The sequence below is a fragment of the Bufo gargarizans genome, chromosome 2 (genome assembly GCF_014858855.1).
Source record: "Bufo gargarizans isolate SCDJY-AF-19 chromosome 2, ASM1485885v1, whole genome shotgun sequence".
Classification (NCBI taxonomy): domain Eukaryota; kingdom Metazoa; phylum Chordata; class Amphibia; order Anura; family Bufonidae; genus Bufo; species Bufo gargarizans.
Genome location: NC_058081.1, coordinates 274,362,282 through 274,371,872, shown reverse-complemented (window position 1 = coordinate 274,371,872; position 9,591 = coordinate 274,362,282). Strand labels below are relative to the sequence as shown.

The window sequence follows — 9,591 nt, the reverse complement described above, 5'->3', positions numbered from 1 at the left end:
ACACAGAAGGATAATCATCAGTTTGTAGTAGACAGATCACGGATGAGATTTATATTGCTTATATGAATGAGCCCTCACATACCAAATTAAATTACTATTTACTGAGATGCTGTAGATGAATTGAAAACCAGTGATCCCTTTTTTTTTTAAATGAAAGCCAGAGGTATGTGGTTTCTACACCAATGCAGCAAAATCGTGCAAGTAACACACAAAAACTTGTACTAGGTCACAGTCTACCGCATGCCCTCTCCATAAGAGAAGGGCCCCCCATAAACCAATCCCGGTCCCTCCAGGCCAAAAGGCACCTGCAAGGGACCAAAATGAGGGCCATCACACAGCCGAAGCTGCAGAAGTGCCAGTGTTGCTCTGGCTGCCACCCCAGGTGTTGGCCGGGAGCCGAAGTCAAAGTCTGGCCAAGGGATTTTGCTGGGTGATGAGGAACCATATGGCCACACCCTTCCCCACTTAGATTTCAGAAAAGGAATACCCATAAGGCTACCGCAACCCTGAAAAGTTCTAGTGACAAAAAACAAAAAGTGAATACGCAGTGAACATAAAAATAAATACAGGTAAGTGAATGTGTGCCAGTTACAGTCCGAAAATTCCGCCAGAATTATAAAAATTCTTCTTCTTACACCAGGTCATAAAGCCGGCAAAGATAGAGGTGGCTGTGCTCAAAATGTGAGAAGTGCAGTGCGTGCAAATGTGGGCTCCCAACCTGAGTGAGTTCAGTCACCTCAGGGTCACCACTTCTGGGGCACTTCTGCACTTGGACTTTCAAACATCTCAGCCCATGGCTTCAATCCAGAGGCCCTTGGTCTCCTACCATATGGCACTTATGGCCAAAGGAGTACACCCTAGCGGCCTCCATGTGGTTCTCTGCTCTATATCCCAGCAGCCCCTCTAACCACCAGGACTGATAAGAACAGATACTACACTTGATCTTAGCCAAAAGGCCGAGAAGCGAGGATGAATATTACACCCACAGTCCTCCTTCAAGTTTATTCTCAAAACATCAAAGGGAAATTTTGATGGACACTTGGGGCGAGTGGTGCAAAGGCAACAGGTCCACCAGCAGCAGCTCACATGACTCTTGTCTCCCAACCAGCCCAGATCCCTTCCCCTTTTCACTTGTCCAAAAGGCCTCTAAAGGTTGAGAGCTAAAATCAAATTAGGTGCTAACAGCTGATTTCTCCTAATTTAATTTCAGCAAAATTCAAAAGTGGCCTGTCAGATGTCCTGATATGTCTGTTTCAGTCCTGTAAACACTTTTATGCTTTTAAAAGTAACAGTTCTGGGGCTTCTTTATATATTGACAACTGGGTGTTACCAGCTGTGTCCCTTTGCTTTCTGATATACTGTCCAGTCAGTGCAGACAGAGCCAGAGCCTGTGGGGAAAGGTCTCCAACTGGTAACAACCAGTCTTCATTTTATTCATACGTTTCTAAAAAGAATAAAGAGAAGAAGTACAATGCAGACATCTACGAAAAACTGCTCCAATATCGCTATTTCATATGGAACACATTGTTTTACTAAAACAGACATGTCAGGAGAGGTGACAGGACCTCTTTGAAGGGAATCTGTGACCAGGGACCTCAGTGTCCAACTGCATAGACACATAGCTGTGGTTCACCTCATTAGAACGCTCTTCTTCTTTTGTTGATCTGAGGCTGCGTTCTCAAGTTATGATACTTTGTATTAATATGCAAATTAGCTATTTTTTGTGCAATGAGGGCTTCGCCATTGCGCTTTTTGCACCTAATCTCCACTTCTATCTATGACCAGGTCCTCCCTCTCTGCTTCACCACCGCCTGAACCTGTCAAAGCAGCAAGGGAGGGGCTGACCACAGAAAAGAGTGGAGCTTAGGTGCAATGGTGATGCACTCATTGCACCAAAGACGTAATATTATATTAAGAAAAGAATAATAACTCAGGAACGGATCCTCAGATCAGCAAAGGAAAAACAGCGTTTTAATCAAATGGGCCACAGCTATGTGTCTATGCACGCAGGTGGATAGTAAGGTGGCTGGTGAGAGATTCCCTTTAATAAATCATGTAATATGAATATATCTGCATATATTTAAATCCATTTTGGTTTTTGAGGTTCTGTGCAGCCATCTTCACGCCAACATAGTATGCGTTACTTAATACTTAGAACAATGTTAGATTAAAGGGAACCTGTCACCAGGATTTTGGGTATAGCGCTGAGGACATGGGTTGCTAGATGGCCGCTAGCACATCCGCAATACCCAGTCCCCATAGCTCTGTGTGCTTTTATTGTGTAAAAAAAAGATTTGACACATATGCAAATTAACCTGAGATGAGACCTGTATGTGAGATACGTCAGGGACAGAACTCATCTCAGGTTAATTTGCATATGTATCAAATCTTTTTTTTACACAATAAAAGCACACAGAGCTATGGGGACTGGGTATTGCGGATGTGCTAGCGGCAATCTAGCAACCCATGTCCTCAGCTCTATACCCCAAATCCCGGTGACAGGTTCCCTTTAAGGTTATAGAACCTGAAGGAACTTTACACAACACATCCAAAAATGTGTCTTCCAACTTTTACATTTTGTTATGGAGCCATGCCAACAAATATAAGTAAATCTTTCAGAGCATGTGGAGGAAAACTTGTGTCAAACATATGGAAGACAGATAGTATCCCTCATTATATAGCCAATAAACATTATAATTGTGATGCCTAGTGTTTTACAAAGGAAATAGTTATATGAAACTCTATGGAAAAGAGACTGTGCACAACACATGTCCCATCATGGTCAATGACTGAACCGAAAAATGCAGACTCTAGTAAAAGTCACATACTGTATGTTATTCAGGGGCTCTTTTCCCATCAAATACCCCACAAATAGGGCAGCAGGTGAGTAAACCCTTGTGTCCCCGTAACTTCAGCGTCCACTGCCTCAGCGCTCTATGAGACAGTACTTCTAGCTCTACACAGACCACAAGCCTCATAAATCTCCTTCTGTTTTACAATCTTTTATCCCTCTGCCTTTTTTGGTAAGAATCAATTCAACATCTGTACTCAGTGAAAAAATGACTATTTTTAGTGCACATTATCAAACAGTTCTAAAAAAAATATGGCCAATTATTGAATTGCTGCCAAGGTTTATCTGGATCAGTTCTTTCCCTTGTAATATAGGCTGTGTGTTATTATTTCACATGCTCAGTTAACCCGCAGTGATATACAGTTGTCCCTCAACTTACAAGGGCCTTAGGAAACAATGGCCCAGATTTACTAAAGTGTCTGCACTTACAATCAGTCTAAAAAGGGGAGCAAATTGCCTCAGTTATGGCACAATTTTGCACAACTAGGCTTTCTACACTTTTTTTTCTAGGGGATGTGGCTTCATGGAAAAGTGGTGGGTCCTAAGATGTATTGTTTTGCGCCAAAATGGTTCCACAATTCTGGTGTAGAATTCTGTCTTAAAGTAAGTCAAGCAATAGTTGGTATCAAACTAAACTAAAGTATCGATCTAAGCAAAAATGTCTATCCCTGCACAATTCATCACCCAACCTGTTCCACTGTTAGGGGAAGACTGGTCATAGACTCTACAGGGAAATTCCCCGGTGGGCTTATGCCCAGGGGGCCGCCCAAGCCCTCCTCATGGGTGGTGGCTAAGTTCAAAATAATTTAGTGTCCTCAGCATTAATTAATAATGTTAGGGGCACCAGATACTGATGTACCTGGCCGGTGTCAGCGGGTGGCCTCTTGAATTTAAAGAGGACCTTTAACCACTTTATACCGCTTCAGAGAAAGGGAGAAGGTGAGCTTTTTTTTCTCCCTGGCTGTGACGCTGTCTACTGCGATTGGACTTCTCACAGCTAGGGAAAAGCTGCCATCTCCTCCCCCCTGTACTAATGCTATTGATTAGCATACAATGTGCTAAAACAGAGCTGGGGGGCACAGAGCCATAATGGAGGAGCAGATAATAAATAAAATACACATCTCCTAATCATAAGCTACAGCCTGAGGTATTGATTTAAAAAGGTCCTGACATTATCATATAAGTAGCTGGCTGTGTCGGGCATACTGAAGGTATGTTATAGCGCTTACTGTGTTTCCTATGCGCCGCTCTGTTCGCCCGCTGTGCCCCCCAATTCTGGTTTGCCGCCTGGGATTGAGAAGGAGAGGCCTCTTGAGAAACAGGGCCATCTCCTCCTCTATGTATCAATGGTATGAATTTACATACCAGGTGGAAAGCCAGAATGGGGGGCACAGCAGGCGACTTGAGTGGCGCATAGGAAACATAGTAAGCCTTCAGTATGCCCTACACAACCAGCTAGTTATATGATAATGTCAGGACCCGTTAAAGGTCCTCTCTAACTGTATCACCATCCCTGGGCAGCAGTATTTTGTGCTGCACTGTGGTATTACTGGCACCGCCTACTTCTGTTGTCCCTGCCTACTTTTTTTTGTCTTGCTTTCTGTCAAGTTGGGCCTGCCTACAACATGGGGCCACTATTAGGTTATTTCCCAAGGCCACTTTAAATTCCCAGTCCACCCCTATCCACTGTGATAAATCGGGTGCAGGTCTAGACAGCCTCTCTAAATGTATGCCATTTATAGGATCAGTGAATCTGGGCCATTATGTTCAACATAGAATGGTGCTTCCTGGGCCATAATAATTTAAAACCAGATGCAACATAGAATGCCCCAGACACTCCTGATCAATGGTACAATCTACGTGGCCATTTCATTGGTAAAATCCAGTATTGGCTGTCTAGTACCACTTCTCTACGGTACAGTATGCTACTACATGTTCTGTACTGGTCTACCTGTATCAGGATGAGCAGCACTGGAGCACTGTGTTATACATGAAGTACAGAGAGAACGGACAGGACAGACTGTGGTAATGTGGGGCTGTAGTAATGGAGACTGCATACAAGTGCTGCTGCTCATTATTCACATAGCCACCCTCCTCTCTGTACTATATGTCTCCTCATGAACTCCATTCCTACAGAGACTCAACTGAAGATCTTATCAGCTGTATTCAGGATCATAATGCCTGACAATTAGAGCAGAGAGGAAGATGAGGCAGCTCTATAGCTCAGTGTTGTGAAGTAAGGCTACTTTCACACTGGCTTTTTGGCTTTCCGTTTGTGAGATCCGTTCAGGGCTCTCACAAGCGCTCATATAAATCAGTTTTGCCCTAATGCATTCTGATAGGAAAAGGATCCGTTTGCCTCCGTTCCGTCTCCATTCCGCTTTGGAGGCGGACACTGCTTGCAGCGTTTTGGTGTCCGTCTGACAAAACGGAGTCAAAACGGATCCGTTCTGACATACAATGTAAGTCAATGGGGATGGATCAGTTTTCTATGACACAATCTGGCACATTAGAAAACGGATCCGTCCTCCATTGACTGTCAATGGTGTTCAAGACCGATCCGTCTCGGCTATGTTAAAGATAATACAAACGGATCCGTTCTGAACGGATGCAGACAGTTGTATTATCTGAACGGATCCATGACGGATCCGCACCAAACGCGAGTGTGAAAGTAGCCTAACCTGTCCTCCTGTATGATTAGGACAGGTTTTGTGTGCACTAATAGGACGGCGGCCATTTTAATTCTCCTAATGATTGCTTTGTAGACAAACCAATAAATAACGAAAGGTATTTGGGAATCTATTTATAATAATATGTAATATTCAAGCATTTTCATTTTCTTAATTTGAAAAAAAAAAAGACTCTTTAATGCTGTAACTTGGACCACTCTACTAAATAACCGCTTAATTCAGGCTGCCCCCGACCCGGATGACATTTTTGTTCACTTGTGCAGTGGTTCATTTCCATAGCCATAAACAGCGATACAGTAAAACAGTGCATGCTGCATTACAACTGATGCGACCAGATGCCATAGAAAACCATGGCATCGGTTCAGGCATTAGTTTCTGTACCATGCCACAGTACAGATGACACCAGATATATGTAAGCTCAGCCTTACTGTTTCTTATCAAATCTTTTGTACAATGTATTTCTATCTCAGGTTACATGAGCAGATTTGCTGTAAACGGATCCATGGCATGAGCTTGTAAAGAATACTTCTACATGTAAAACATTCCTGCGCTGTGCTGTATAATTACACTCCGGGACAATCCTAGAAAAAGAATGGCATACTGGAAACTGTTTTCATGGAAACCTTCTCTGTTTATGGGAATGCTTAGCAGTAGTTGCTATGATTTCAAGAATTTTCCATGTGTGCATTGGAAATGATATTAGAATTTCTGTAAATTCATGTTATGGCCATGGATGGACAAACTGCGGCTCTCCAGCTGTTGCAAAACTACAAATCCCAGTATTCCCAGTCTGCCTACAGCTATCAGCCTACAGCAGGGCATGATGGGATTTGTAGTTTTACAACAGCTGGAGAGTTTGCCCATCCCTGGACTAGGCTAACTCTTTTTTCACCATAGTGGTTATAAGAACTCTATACTGTCCAATGTTGGTCAATTTACTTGATTTTTTATGCACACGGACGTATCGATTTTGGTCTGAAATGCGTTGTACACAATGGAACTGTATTGCTGTACTGTGGCTGCTTTATTGTGTATTTCAGCTTATTTTTTCCAGAAACACACCAAACTCAGTGCTTCTAGGGGAGTATTCAGTCTGATAGACAACATCTTGCAGTTTTTAAAGAAGGATCTGTGTGATATTGATCCCAACTAATCATCTGTGGAGTGGCTTACATAGAGAAGTAAGGGTACCATTACAAGGATCAAACCAGCCTCCCCACCCCACACTCACAGGACAGAAGGGTTTCCGCCTAAACCCCTTTCAATGATCTTTGGGCCATTTTTTCTACTACCTCGTTTGCTAAAAGTTGCTCCTTTAGAGGGTAGAGTCCTGACCAAGTTTTTACCTCCAGTAGAAGAGGAGATAATCCCAACTAAGCCCCCTCTTGCCCTAGGCCCCATAGCAGTAGTATGGTCTTTCGCTATGGTAGTTACATCCCTGCTTCTGTGTATGATTTCTTATAGGAATGTATTATTAGGAGGTTACATATTGCATTGTGTAAATAAAATAAAAAAATGTACAAGATGGAATATTTGGTGACAAAATGACATCAGTTTGCATCAGTATTAAATTTTTGCAAGTATGGCAAGCTATGGCCCAAAAACTGTACAGTGTTTTGATGAGTATGATGCTTCTTAGCATGGGTCCACACCATGTCCATGCCATACTGTACACAACCCTTATGTATGGAGATTTTGGGGGAGATTTATCAAAACTGGTGTAAAGGAAAACTGGGTTACTTGCCCATAGCAACCAATCAGATCCCACCTTTCATTTTCCAAAGGAGCTCTGAAAAATTAAAGGTGGAATCTGATTGGTTGCTATGGGCAAGTAATCCAGTTTTCCTTTACACCAGTTTTAGTACATCTCCCCCAATGTGTCCTCGGCGCTATGCTTCTAGTAGACAATACTTCTATACATACAGTATCCAACAGAGCATGGCATAATTGTTTGTCTGTTGGTTGTTACTAAAATGAGGCTCCAGAATTTTTTTTGTGTGAAATTGGAGCCATATGGAGGGAAAGTAGACTCATCATGAATATTATGAAAATTATGAATATAGTACAAACAAAGGAGAACCATAACAAGGCCATGCACTAAAGCATTAAAAAGAACCTGACATGTCTGTTTTAATAACTATTTTTATTCCATGGTAATATATGATAGTAGGATGCACAGGGTGGCTGATACACCAAACAAGGGTGCTCTCAGTCATGCAGCGTCTCCCAGACGTGAGAAGCCTTCAACATCGGCAAAGGTATTTCTTAATTCAGAGACGATCTAGTGTTGGACCCATTCCTGACCCGAAGCGGGACGCTGCTGGGTCAGTTACGGAGCAAGACATTGCTTATGCCGACCTCATCCCCTTAGCCAAAGCGGGACAAAGCTACTGTACATATGAACAAGTAGCAAATTCACTTGAACTTTGTTACATCTTGACACTCTTGTCTCGTGACCTATCAGGGGCAGTGAACTTTTATTCATCAATAGCCAATCCGATCACTGGCAGTATTGTGTTATTTTAATTGCCACTCTAACTGCTATATTGTGTTTTATAGTTGTGTTTTATAGTTGCGGATGTCACATCAATCGATTTGCCTTTTATACACCACGGATTCACTCTATCTGTACGAATATTGTGCTTAAGGTGTGGACGGTGAATCACGGACACCACTACACATGAGTGACCGCTCTCCACCAAACATTAACCACAATACGCCGAGACTCTATCTCGATTGCTGCTGACTATATTACGGTACGAATTTTGATGTGCACCAGTGTATTGCAATTTACTGACTGTATTTTACTGACTATATCCTTTACCTTAATTATTGTAATAAACATTAGCAAAGAAATATCTTAGGAGTGCCCAGTCTTCTTTTCTATATATTTTTATTCCATGTGTAATACCAATTCTGGAGCATCTGTTCTTATGACTCTATGAGCCATGCACACCGGCAGGAGAAGAACACCTTTAAATCCTCTTGGTGTTTCAGACCATAGTTATCAAAGAGTTATATCAACACACAATGTCACTTGAAATAATAGAAAAGATAGAGGTGCTCCTCTGTGTGGTTTTAGATAAACATAAAAATGCTCACTACACCTAGATAATAAGTCTTTGTAAACCATGACGAAGGTATTGGTTATACCCGTTCGCCCCCTCGCATACTTCCTTATTAACCACTTACCCACCAATAAATATCCAACCCAGCGTCCTACACCCCATCAACCCCTTAATAAAACTTGGACACCAGGCTGGAATAAATTGGCCACAGCAGCCGTTTATTAACATAAATTATTTAAATAACCATAACCACTTAGTTATCAAACATAAACGTAACCATTACTTCCGAGGGAGGTCCTTGAAGCCCCAAAACTGAGTTACCCCACAGGGGGGAGCCATCTTGCTTCCAGCCGTTGCCCGCCAGCTCGAAACCACCACTGAATGGCCCTCTTTACTTCCTCCACAACTGCTCGCCCACCATGGGAGTCCAGCCCCAACCGAGGAGCCCTCCCAATATCCTCACCTGCGAATATCACCAACTTCAAGGACCCCCTACCGCCATAGCCGCCGTGACAAACTCCCGTCCCCCTTTCACGCTATCTCCACCAACCCCCAAGACCAACCACCTTTACGAAACATCCTGGAACTTTCCGATAACTTGAAACATTCACAATAATAGGGTGGGTGGGAGCTCTCTAATATCACCTAAAATGGCTCCCTTCTTCCCCTCTTTTCCCCTTTTTACCCCTAAATCTCCACCCCTACACTTCTACACTCAAACTGGCCAATCCTACCCCCCCCCCCCCCCCGTGATTACCTAACCCATCCCATCCAACCCCACTGACCTATCCCCACACCCCGGGTTCTCTCTAAACCAAACCCCCATCACGTGGCCTCCCCTAAGGGCTTTGCCCACCCCAGTCCGGCCATTACTTGACGAGGGTATTGGTTATACCCGTTCGCCCCCTCGCATACTTCCTTGCCCCTTATTAACCCCTTACCCACCAATAAATATCTAACTCAGCATTCTACACCCCATCAA

General features: G+C 43.1%; 1 pseudogene; it reads right to left on the bottom strand.

Moving 5' to 3' along the window:
- Window positions 1-869: 869 nt before the first annotated feature.
- On the bottom strand, window positions 870-968 carry LOC122929907 (annotated as a pseudogene).
- Between the last annotated feature and the right edge of the window lie 8,623 nt (window positions 969-9,591).